Raw genomic sequence first — 13642 nt, 5'->3', positions numbered from 1 at the left:
CTTTATTGTTATAATTGTGCTGTTGCAGTGTTATTACCTATTCTCTATTAATATTTGTGCATACCTAATATATAATTGTTCAAATATATTTTGTTTATATATGTAACTCTATCTGATAGATACCTACATTGCTTATTTGCGCTATGAGTCATGTCAGCTTCGCGGGATCCAACAGACGGAAAATTAAGGAGCGACTGAAAAACAGCGTCTGTTTCTTCGGAAATAGACACAATGCTGAGGTCGTGTCCTATTCACTGCTGTGCCACATTATGTACTGAGTTTTAAAAATTGTTTTATGATATTTTGTTGTTTTTACTCTGTTTCTAACACTTCGTATGTAATGTGTCACAATTTGTTGAATAAACATTTTCTCTCTCTCTCTCTTTTTTCTAGATGAATTGTTTTGATGTGGTTAACCTCCCAGCTCCCTAAAGCATATCAACTAACTACACAACTCTACACAAGGCCTACGATTATGGTTGCGTGTTCGATACTCGTGTCGGTTTCACCCGTACACGAATGGGCCGTGAAATCCATGTCAGTCTGTGTCCGTAACAATACATTTACCTTATTACTTCCTTACTATGGGTTTTTGGTCGAGTTTTCGAAGAATTCTAAAACTAGCCAATAGCATAGAATAAGGAATAATACTACGTAGCCGTCATACGTCACACACACAGTGGCACGTGTTGATAAATATCAATGTGTAGTGTCTGTGTAAAACGAGGTTGTTTGCATGAAGTGTCCGGGTCTTCCAAATAGGCCAGTTTCCAACCAATCTAAGCACTTACTTGTACTAAATGTCAATACACAAAAAATACTATGGAATTTGAGTGAAAAAACTCACTTCGACGTCATAGAAAAACGTGAAAAAACGTGGGACTTATTACGTTTTTCTTTTCTCATAAATAAGTTAAAGAGACAAACAAAACTTATTTTCGTCAGTTTTAGATCTGTTTCTATTTAGTAATCATCATCATCGCTAATTTAAGAGCCACGCTCTTGTCGGTGTAGTGTTCTCCAAGCTACTTTTAGGGATAAATAGGGCAGTGGTTTTCCTTTACTTTGTCTGAAGCGAGTGTGATAGCGCCCAGAATAGTCTATTTCAAAGCCGTACTAGGAGTCCTGTCCTCTGCCTCTGAATAGTATTGACAGTTACTGCTTCCCTCTGCCAGGTTGCAGGTTATAGTAATTAGGTTGCAGTAGTGGTTATTTATCTAGGACGCTACTCAATATTTGCATCGGGATAAGCAGAAACTATGAAATTATTTTCTCTCTCTCTTCTTTCCTTAGGCAAAATAGGCGTGAATTTATATATGATGTATTGGTTTACAGATAACCCATATACAGTATCAGTAGGTACACGAAATATTATGTTAATAAGTAAGTATTATTTGTTTTAGGCGTAATTATCTTCTGCCTACTTAAATATAGACAAAATGATGCACGCAAACATCTTAGATAGAAGAATTTTCATCAAATCTGAGTAATAACTTCTCAATTTTGAAGTTAACAAGCTAATTACCATATCGATTAAGATTTCCATCGATAAATGATTCGATAATTATCGAGTCAACATTTAGCATAATTACATGGCACGAAACAGGTTGGTAATTAATAAATTATCGGCAAAAAAACGTAATTAGTCATGTACGAGTATTATGAATATCAGCGATCAAACTCCTTCAATAGGAAAAAAACTGATGATGATATGCTAAGTGGTAGGTAATGCTAACTTGAAAGCAGAAGGTGTTCCTAAGGTCACATAACATAAGCCGACGACTATACTGGGTGTAAGTGACACAGTAACGAATACTGAGGGGGATAGTTCAGACCATGATTCTGAGTTGATATCAAGTGGAATTTCCTGTCGGAAAATTTATGAAAAATTTGTGTTTTTTTAAATTATTTTCAGTTCCATACTTTTGCGACGGAATTTTCCACTTGTATATCAACTCAGAGTCATGGTCTGTATTACTATTATTACTTCTCAAAGTTTTTGTTACGATGTCACTAACACACTCTGTATCCCAATTGGGTAGTTTCCTAGGTCAAAGATAAATAATATAATTCAGATTACTAAGTAAAGACAGATCTAAAGGTGACAAAAATCGTTTTCCTTTTTCTATTTAACTTATTTATGAACTTTAGTAAACAAAAAAATGTAATAATAAGTGCGACATTTTGGCACATTTTTCTATGACGCTTTGTCATACAAATTCCATATTAGCAATTTTGTGTTTTATTATTATTTATTTATTTATTTATCATAGATACAATTTAATGCTACATTTTAAATAGTTAACATCGGAAAACCCTAAAAGGGTTTGTCCCGACATTAATCCCACATATTATTATACTAGTACATCTTATACTAAAGATAATTACAATCAAATTGCGACACCCAACGAAGTTGCTTGCGCAGCATAGACTGCTTGTTTTTACAAACACATGTTTATAGCGATATACCAAAGCGGCAATCTACACCGCAACGAACTATACCTCCGCTGGATATCACAATATCTTTACAAACATTGTAGGCAAGTACAAGTTGATCGCATACGTAGTAGTGGTGGCGGCGCGTGTAGGTTTTGACGTGTAGTAAAAAGTTACCGATTTGACTTAGTCAGAGGTACATCCAACGCAAGATGAACTAATTATCCACACCTCACCGAGCTCTGTGTTAGACCAAAGTGATAGCTGGTGAACCTTATCGCCATCTATAATGGTCGAGCCTACTGTGTTAGTGAAAACTGCATTTATGATTCCCATGGAATTATTAAGATTATAATCTATTTCCTTCTCTACATGATTCATAAGAGGATGATAATAATGTAGGTTCCTGGTTTGTACATTATCGGTTTAGCTTGCATTGTCAGAATTAAAATATTCAGAAGACTAGGTATACGGACAAAAGTTATTATTTACAACTTGTAGATTGTTGTAATGATGAAAAAAAAAACACTTGAAAAGCCTTCTCCATCTTTTACAGATGATCTGTACTCTCTAGTCACTATAAAACAAAGAGTCCAAAAAAAAATACCCGAGGCGAAAACTGAAGGTTTACCATTTGATGACTTGTGAACAAAGAATGCATACAGGAAAAAGGAAAGAAGTAAAAAGTAAGGTGAACAAAGAGAAAAGCAAAGATGGAGGCAAATAAAAGAAATTGGAAACGAAACACTATTTGGACGTTGCAAGAACAAGTACAAATAGTTTGCAGGCCATTATGCAGAAACAACAAACATCCCACTAACGGCGATAAGCGAAAATCAAGAAGATAATATTTATAGCCTTTAGCCCTCCCCATTTGTCTGATCAAGTAGTTAATGACATTTGAAGCTTAACTGAAATTTTGCCAAAAAACACTACGAAGCTGTTGTTGCGCGAGTTACTGAATTAAAAACTACCCCAAGATTTGCTGCCTAATCAGGTTATCATTTCAATCTTGGACGAATATACCAAATTGTCAAAGTATCTTTCAGAAAGCAAAAGCAAAAAATGTTTTGTGTGTTTTGTTTTGTGTGATTTGCCTTGTTATATAATTTGATAATTATGATGATTATGAGTCAATCTTAAAAGCAAGGAACTTTCCAGACCATGATTTTTCCGCCCAGAAAAATATGTATTTATCGCATTATCGCTAACACGAGTACCTCATACACGGAACGTCACAAACCAGCCGAGCCGCTTACCAACTGAAGCGCAGACAAGAAAAAAACTGAAAGTGCAATCTACATACAATCACCACACCTCGTATGCAAATACAACAATAATTAGCATGCCACTGTAATAACATATAATTTAATAGATCCCTCTGAAGTACGCTATAACTTCACATATTCTAAAGTTATAAGCATTAAGTTGAAATTTGAAAATCTTGATCGTAATGGGATCTTATATGAATATGATGATAATGGTAAAGAGAACGATTTCATGGATGAAGACACTGACTTAGATAAAGTAAGTCTTGATAATGTTACAATTTAAATAAATTCAAAAGACTACATTTTTAATAAAGATATGCCGACACCAAACGTAAAGAAAGTTTTGCAATTTTCTAATATATTCTTAAGTAAATTACAGTTAAATTATATGCTTTTAGTATTGTATTAAAACAATTACGAAAGTAAATATTTTTAGAACGAGGCGAATTTGCAAGTTTTATGGTACTAGCAATATTTCGCAAATATTTCTCACTGTTCATCTATTAGCAGAAGTTAGTACGATGTCAAAAGAAGGTCACAAACAGAAAAGATGTTTACACGTACAATCACAATACTATCATGCACCTATTTTAAAACCATGCCACAATCACTTATTGGACAAATTCAATTTGAAGTCTCGCTGAATGACAAATATAATTAATATGACTTTACACTCTCTTCTCTGTACACATGTTAATAATATAATCGTGATCATACCAAGTTTGAATTGATGCAAAGACGTCACGCACTTCAGTTATCTCTCTACTCAGTTCGGCATTTCCCGTTTCTACATGGATTAACATTATACTTGATAGCTCATCAAGTGTCGCAACGCAAAACACAATATATTATCTGCAAATCGATAATGTTTATCATATATTTTACGGATAAACTTTTTATCATGATCAGGGAGAGTGCGCATGAACGTTTGCGTCTAGAAACTGCAATCGTGCTGGTTATATTTACACTTTATGATGTATAACTTGTGTAAATTATTAAATTAATGTAAAATTTATTATCCTTTTCAGTATTTACGTCATTGGTTTTTATTATAATATCTGTATCAATATCAAGGCATGTTTGTAATTGGTTGATAACATTTTTAAACTGGTTTTTATCTGATTTATTTCCACGTCTAGCATATAAAATTAATGTAGTTTTTAATAGGGAACTTAGTTATAAGTATTTATTTCTATTTGATAGTGTAATAATCAGTTTAGTGTAATAATTCGGAATTTAGGTCAAATTCGTACAAAAAGCAACAACTGTTAACAGACATTAATATAAAAGAACACGATGACACAATTCCTAATGTAAAAACGTTGACGTTATGAATAACTTATATTGAATATGATTGATTGTATGACCTTAAAAAGTTGAAAGTTCAGAACGGACTAGAAATAAAAAAGTACAATACGAAATCCAATTCTCAGTAGAAACCTCAAACATAACATACATAAACTAAAAGTGGTTACACATTTGAACATTTTTTAGCCTATATTGCACCACTTTCGCACACAGTCGATTATAACGTTTATGTCATTGATGTTAAGAATTACATTCTGCTGCTAAAAGGTGTTACTCAAGAACAAAACGCAAGTGATATTGAAATGGTAACAATTGAAAGTGGATTGATATGAGTCGCTTTGTTTTATAATAATGAAAATGAAAACGTAAGCGATTATGTTTCATTCGATTGTAATGGGACTGCTGATCGTGGATAAAGCAACTTTTACGTGTTTGAGGATTAACGTTCAATAATATTCAACAACGGGTCATTTGAAATGGTAATGATTACAAAAAGTAAAGACGATTTGAGAGACATACACCTGCATCTACGGGGTCTACAAGTGGCGGATAGTGGAACGGCCATCAGATATGATGGTTAGCTGCGAATATAAAAATAAGCAGTCCCCGACCAAACAGCGACAGGATTAGCAGAACGTAGTGGGTAGCTCACTGGGACGGGCTAACCTATAAAATGCTACTTAGGTTCTATGACGATCTTGGGACGTAGCGAGTAGGCGCCGCTACTTCAAAAGCGCATCTCTGATATATTTTGAATCGTCTTGCGAATTTATTGATTCAAAGCATTCCCTCAAAATTGCCAATTATAAAATTAATTTCTATAAATATTAACTCAAATTCAAATTACTTTATTTTCAGACCATAATAATGTCTGTAGTAAAATAATAAATACTTACAATTTTTTTTTAATATAATAAGCATTACAAAAATATAAAAATTGTAAACAAAAAATGAAAATCAAATTAGATATAAATGAAAATCAAAATTAGAATTAAAATTAAAAAACAATTATGAAAAAAAAAATACTAAAAAGAAATGTCCCAGCTATAATTAAGTACATATAATTTTATAACTTCTTGGCAAAGCGAATAGTGAATTAAAACTCTCATTGAAGTTAACATAAGGAACCTAGTTAATGTCATCGTGCTAGCTATGGCTTCTGTCATTAGTTAAAGTAGGTGTGGTGTTCTCCATCAACCTGATTAGCTGGTGATTGGTAAAATAGATGACATAATTTCAATCTATTTTTAAAATGAGAACAGTAGTAGCTCGATGAACTACGCGAGGTATATAGAGTTAGTTTGAATACAGGTAAATATTTTGTGGGAATTTCTTTTTTTTTTAATAATATAGGCTGGCGTTTGACCACAATCTCACCTGATGGTAAGTGACACTATGGTCTAGGGTGGATCATGCTTACCTAGCAATTGCCTATTGCGGTACTTATTTAGGTGCAAAAGTGACATCGTCGCGATCGTTAGCGAAGGGGCAAATGAAGAAGATGTAGATATACCTACTAATTATAGGTGAAGTAGAGGTACTTAATAGTAATTCTGACGCCAGGATGAGTTCGGTCATTGACGAGAGAAGAAGAGACTAGTAGCCAGTCATTTTACTATTCGTACCTATCTTGTTACCGGAAGATAAATACACGTTACTCATCTGTTTTGTTTTTGATATTATATGTAAGTTTTACATTTTATAATATATATTTGAGATTATTGTATACATATGTAGTAGCTGTGGCGTGCTTTAACCTCTTAAGACCGAGATTTCCAGACACAATAGTTAAACAATGGGGTTTGGATTTATAAAGAACATTCGGTCTTAGGAGGCTAATAATATTTTCTTTCTTTTTTTAGCAGGACGATTGATGCCTAGGATGACAACCTGTGCCCTGCTTATCAAAACTTCCAAGCCTTAAATTTTCTTGTAAAAATTTTCATTATTACAAGAATATGTTTATCAAAACTACACATGTAAATTACATGTTACAAGTGTCAATATTTACGTTATTTCACAAGTATATTTTACAATCCCTCTACTTTTTTTTTTGATAGACGTAATTTACACGTACTTGTGAGTAACTTGTAGCTTGTGAACGTGTAAACTTGTATGTTTTGATAAACACGGCGCATTACTGGGGGGTTAAAAAGGCCACATCGTAGCAATTCATCTAACAAAGCAATATTGCAATTTGACATTTGCGCATATAAAATTAAGTGTGCGATGCAAACAAATGTCAAATAGCAATATTGCTATCTTAGATGAATTGCTTTGATGTGGCCATTTTAACCCCCCAGATTATTTAACGCTTTGCTGTCACATACAGTGTTGTGAGAATGATGTCGGGACAAACTCGGAGTTAGGGGACACTTTCAGAGTTAAATTAATAATGTTTGCAACAATATTTTGTAACAATACAAATAAAAAAATAATTAAATAGTTTTAAACGAAGGCAATGCACCATAACATGATCAGTTTTTGCCGGAACCGTTTTAAGCAACATTGTAAGCTTCTGTAACAGTCCTCCACTTAGCGATGTTGATGATAATGATTATCTAAGTGATAATGATTATCTCAGTCAAATCAGCGTCAATTGTCTAGCTACCACGTTAGTAGCACGCAATAACTTACCTAACAGAGTAATTGGATAACACGCATCAATGCTTTATGTAAACTGTAGCGGTCGTTTTTTGCAAAAGTATAAATCTGGATTGTTATGATAGAGGAAACGACACGTTCACTTACCTACTCGTGCCGTGACCTGTGTATGGATAAGCAGATATTCACGGCTATAATTCTTATAGCAGTAGGCAGAGCTATAAGTTGTGAAAAGACAGTAATATACGATTTTCATTATTTTCGTATTATTATGTTAGCAGTATGATATTCAGACTGCTGGTGCTTTAGTCAATTTGCAAACATGTCACGTTATGTCAATCCCATTCATTTTGAACCCCCGACGCAAAAACGACGGGGTGTTATTGTGAATGTGATTGTCATAATCGTTTGCAACTATGTGTTTAATAAACTCGTCGTGTCCTGTTAAATCTTTTCTCTTCTGTCCTCAATCACTCTCAATATTTGCCTCTTTTACCTTACTCTTACAAGCATTTCCTCATTATTAATCTATCAGGTTCGCGTTACAAAAATCCTGATCCCTTGTCAATGTATACAGCATGCGGCAATGAAGAGATTGGAGGAAGCGAAGGTGGTGTGTCAGGTTCCTAGTAAGTAGAATTCCGTGATCTCTGCTTACCCCAAAAACCGGGTGAGAGCCCTCAGCGCTCCCCATTTGTCCGGCCAAGTAGTTAATGCCATCTGCGGCAAATCTACAATAAGTCACGTCAAAAAAAAGCTTACCCCAATGGGGTGGGCTTGAATTTATGTATTATTTTGGAAATACGTAATTTTATACATAAAATTATTTTATACATATAATGTACCTATGTACGAAAATGAATAATTCTAACTTTTTATATTGTCTCCGGCTGTAGAAATTTTGGCTATTGTTAAATTTGGTATGTAGAACGGAAGATTTGCGGTTGATGGACAACAGTGGGTCACTATGTGGTTTGGATTTCGAAAGCCCTTTAGACAACAATAGTGAAGTCTTTGTGAATGTTTAGAAACATCTTTTATGTTGAATACGGGTCATGGACAACCTAGCAAAGTTGAGGATTATTAGCTATGATAAAAATATAATTTATTTCAAATACTAAGGATCCATATTTTATCATAGTACAAAGGAAACCAAGAAGGCAAGAGGGAGATCGCTCCCCTATTTGTCCCTAAAAAGTAGCAAGGAGAAAAAATAGTGATGATGGTGACAAAGAAATTACCAAGACAGGAGGCTTATTCATCCTCTCTTTCACGTCATTATTTCACGACATTCTTTCCCGTCCTGTACAAGTCTCATCCACTGCTTTACGGCATACTTCAAAATGTCATATGATATCAGGCTGATGGTCCGCCTCTTGGCTACCATTCCATACTATTTCTTATGCCTCTATCCAGCTCAACAATAAAATAGCGTCTTATCTACATAAATAAAATGTTGGAGGTGGACATCTACATAGATGTCCTAGAAAATTTGTAACTGATAAATCAACCAACATATAATAAGGTTTTTAACACAAGCTCACAACTATATCCCGATGGGGTTAATAAGAGGTCTGGTCATCCATCGCAAGATGAACCAAGTAGGTACCCACACCTCACCGAGCTTTTTCTTCTGACCATCGTGATAGCTGGTGAGCCGTACAATAAGGGTTGTAGTTATTAGATAATATACGTTGGCATTGTGCTAAATGTAGCCTTATAATGATAATAATAAAAAGTTCATTACTTTTTAAAGATCTCTATCGAGAAAAAAAAACAGTTTGCCCAAGACCTCCGCGACCTCACACGACCTCACTGTCAATGCTCGTCTATTTAACTTCAGTTAGAAGTCAAGAACGTCACTTTACTTTGTCCTTAAAAACGAAGCGTGGTTTGTACTTATCATGCATACAAGGAAAAATATTCCACAAAAACTTTGTAAGTAATAAAGCTTTAGGTCCGATAGTCATTTGAGAACCTACAGGCCCTTATAAGGGCTCTGCAATCCCGATTGTAGACATTTCTACTTATTTTTGTAATTTTATTTTTTTTAAAATTAGGAGTACTTAAGTTGATTTTGTTTTGGAGTTGGTAGAACGCTTGCCTCTTACTATGAAGTCGCAGGTTCGAATCTAGCACAGGCCTAAACCAATGATTGTCGAATTTGTTTTCCAATTCATGTTTGGTCAAATCGTCAGGTTATGTAAGCGGACCCTGTGAAAAACGGGATAATGCTAAAGGGATGATGAAGTATTTAAATTTGAAAAGCTATTATTACTACTTTTTACTTTGCCGGACAAATGAGAAGTACTAAGGGCTCTCACCCGGGGGAGTCAGCAAGCGATTGGTTGCAGCGGAACGCATTATGTGTAAGTTTAAATGCTATATAGATAGCTAAACTAACCACGTGTTTGCGGATTATCGTAACCACATACAAGTTACAAGCGCTACAGGCTATTTCCACACAACCTTCCCTTGACGCGACCCACCCTTGTGGCGACCTCGACATTGCGTCGCCCTTTGTAAATAAATTACTAGTCGCGGCAAATGAAATGTTAGAGGTGGATTGAAGATAAATCAATAAGACGATTTAATATTTACTTATATGGCTATTTTGAGACCAGCTGGGCACTCTCAGACACGTAGTCAGGTTACAGACCTCGACCGTAGGATAAAGAATAATACTAACATATAGAACGGACACTCCCCCCCCCCCGCCCCGCACGAATTCGCATCGGCGTCGAGCTAGATTTACCTCACCCCCTCTGATGCGACTCACTTTAGGAAGCAGTTTGTCTATCTTGCTCGCACTAACGCATTAGGGGTGGTATTGATAAACGAATCTCAGCTGAGACTGCTCTCAAGATCATGCTCAAGTCTCTGTTTTTATATAAGAACTGTCACATTGACATGATCTTGAGGGCAGTCTCGAAGCTGAGATTAGTTTATTAATACCACCCAAGGCATCATTCGGTAAGAATTATATTTTTGTATGGAATATTTGGCAGAATAGTGATCACTAGAAGTGAAAAACATCATCCGAGAGAGTCAAAAAATAATAATTTGGTATTATAACTTGTAAATATATCGAGATGTATAGAAAAGAGGAGAAAAGTTTTCATACGACAATAATAGGAGATATAAAAGGAAAATAAAAATAACAACATGTCCAATGCTGCATAATCGAGACACATCGTAAGAAAATACCAAAGAACTAGCTTCTCAAGATTAACGGGAAATTCAATCTGCCTTTAATGTTGCCTGAATCGCAACTACCGTTATCGAAACCTCTGCATCATTACCATCATCCACGTCATTTATCATTATAAACCTAATCAACATTAAACTAGTACAATTCAGTTGCTCGTGAACTAAAAACACACATAATCATACGCCTCTGATTCATAATAGGATTGGTAGAACCACAAGTTATCAGAAGACACCTTGCCGTCATGAAGACACAAAGTCCTAAGGTAATAATAATTGAACCGAATGGTGATAGGTGATTGACCCATCATGATATTGTCATTCTGTTAATTATGTAAGAAAGGATCCCTATGTGGGTTTTTACGATATACCCCGTGTTAAGGTACCGAACACCCATCCAAAAAACTCCTTTGGTTCGTGCCTACGTTCGTGCCATAAAACCGACCACGTAAGCGACTAAAATTAAACAATCCTGTAACTAACTTTCCTCTTGGTCTGTTTTGTATGCGCAAGCCCATATTTTCAAATTTAAAATTATCACTAATCTTTTATATTATATACTTAATATGTGTTTTGTTTTTTTATACTTACTTTATATATTATGTTACCGCAGTTTATAAACAACTGATTGGATTCTGTCTTTTCTTTACCCCCAGACACTCCCAACCTCCTTATCTGCAATAAGTAACCTAAAGATTTGACAAGTCCAGTTTTTAAAGAAGAGACTGCCTTCTTATTAAACCTCTAATGTAAATGAATCAAAGTACAGATCTTCGTGAACTAGAATTCAGACAATCCGACAGAAGTGCAAAAAAAATAAAATGTCTATCATTATCGCTGCGCCCGCGCCGGACCCGTGCAAGGTCGTAACCTCAATGTTTAGCACTCTCACTTCATTGTGCGGCTGAAGGTGGTAACTTTGTAATCTGAAGATTATGAGATTGCTGTTTAAGAAACTACTGCTTAAGAAACTGTCGAAAATGGTACTTAATTAAATAATTTTGACTAGGTACAAGAATGTAAAGACAATCAATCTAAAGGTCCCGGATTTGATTTCCATCTGGGTTAAATTAGGTAATGAACCTTCGGATTTGGATTTTTTCTAGGACCCCGCAATCGAGAACCGCGTGATGGAATGTGCTTCGTGCCTCGGTTGTACTAAGCAGTAGATGTAAATAGGTTGCTATAGTACCAACGTACGTCAATAAGAGAGAGTAATTACACGAAAAAAACAGACTACAACAAACTAAACCAAAGCAACTACAAAAAACTCGAAAATTTAGGTTACATCATTTTATTTTTGCACAATACGAATTAGCAATTAGTACAAGTAGGTATGAATCACACTCTGTCAGTTTGTTTTATATTGAGCACAACAACAGTTTCACTTTGTTAGTTGCATGACCAGGCAAGCTAACAAATAGATTTTAAGGAAGCGTTCGATAAGGTTGAGCGTGGTAATTCCGAAGGTTATTAAAGAAGTTAGCGACTATGAATAGTGCCATAACTATATAATTTATGTTATGCTAAAAAATATTGCAAAATATGTGACTACTGGCTTAGAAATTGAATTATGATTACTGATTTGTCATTTTTTTGTATTAAGAGTTCTCCAGGGATCAATTCTAGGATAGGTATTTCAATAAATAATAACGGTCCTTTTGTATCTTTTGTATAATTAGGTAAATATGTTAATGTGGATAATGGAATTTGCTTAAATGAGTAAGAATGCTTTCTTTGAAAATTGTTTTATAGTAGAAGACACATATTTTTGTAACATGACTCATCAGGTCGTCTCTTTTAAATAGCCGTACCGTATTAAGCAGCGTGGTGTGATATGATCGATAGAAAGCAAAATCGTAGGTAAGTATTGTGTACCACACAAAGTGTGTAACCCACATTTCTCGGTTTTAATGCTTCGAGGCGCGAATCGACCTCCAAAACTGGGTCTCGAAGTTTTTTACAGCCACGCACACTGCGCGGCACATATTTATGCTATTTTAATTAATCTTCCGGATATCAATGTTGTTTTGATTGGTAACGACTTGTAGCATAAATAATTGATGTTTTAACACTACCTAAGTAGTTATTAAGTATTGTAGTTTTTAATTCAGAATAAAATAAAGATTTGAAATAGGAAGTCAAAATCCGGTCTGTGCATGGTTGGTAAGTAACGAAAGAAAATTACTTATTCACAAATCAATGAATAACTTTTTTTAATCCCATTACTGCAATGCCAAACCCAAAAGGAAGGATTACGATGTAGTTGCAGTATATGTATATGTAGGTATGTATGTTTGCATTTGTGATCTACGATAGTTGTAAACCGCTAAGCGAGTTTTGTTTCATTACTTAGCTGCACTCTACCTTTCTCGGTTAGAAATTTAATAGTAGGTACACAGTTAATTATATTATTGAGACATAATAATCATAAAAGGCACGCTCTTATCGGTGTATATTCCATTCTTGTCGAAGCGTGGCTCTTAAATTAATGATGATGATTTAATCACAAGAGGAAGCAGGAGTTTTTTTAAAAGAAAAGAAAGCTATACAATTCTCAATATCGGTTGAAGACATAAGTTTGCGTATTTATAACAGTAGTGACTGGCCCCTAACTATTAACTATGTCAACAATCCAAACTAATATTATAAATACTCTGTCTGTCTTATCTTTTCACGTCTAAACCGCAGAACCGATTTAAATAAAATTTGGTAATGAGATAGTTTGAGACCTGGGGAAGAACATAAGATAGTTTTGTTCCGAAAAACATCCCCGAAAGTGATGAAAAGGGAATGGAAAAAGTGCCGAGCGTGAT

The 13642-nt window shown here is 34.8% G+C and overlaps 1 protein-coding gene across 1 annotated transcript in view; it reads right to left on the bottom strand.

The window, feature by feature from the left end:
- LOC126375874 (bicaudal D-related protein homolog) overlaps nucleotides 1-13642 on the bottom strand; it is a 151896-nt gene that overhangs the window by 113520 nt on the left and 24734 nt on the right. The window lies entirely within an intron of this gene.

Source organism: Pectinophora gossypiella, chromosome 20 (assembly GCF_024362695.1).
Source record: "Pectinophora gossypiella chromosome 20, ilPecGoss1.1, whole genome shotgun sequence".
Classification (NCBI taxonomy): Eukaryota; Metazoa; Arthropoda; class Insecta; order Lepidoptera; family Gelechiidae; genus Pectinophora; species Pectinophora gossypiella.
The sequence above is the reverse complement of the archived record's forward strand: the minus strand, read 5'-3'. Positions and strand labels throughout refer to the sequence as shown.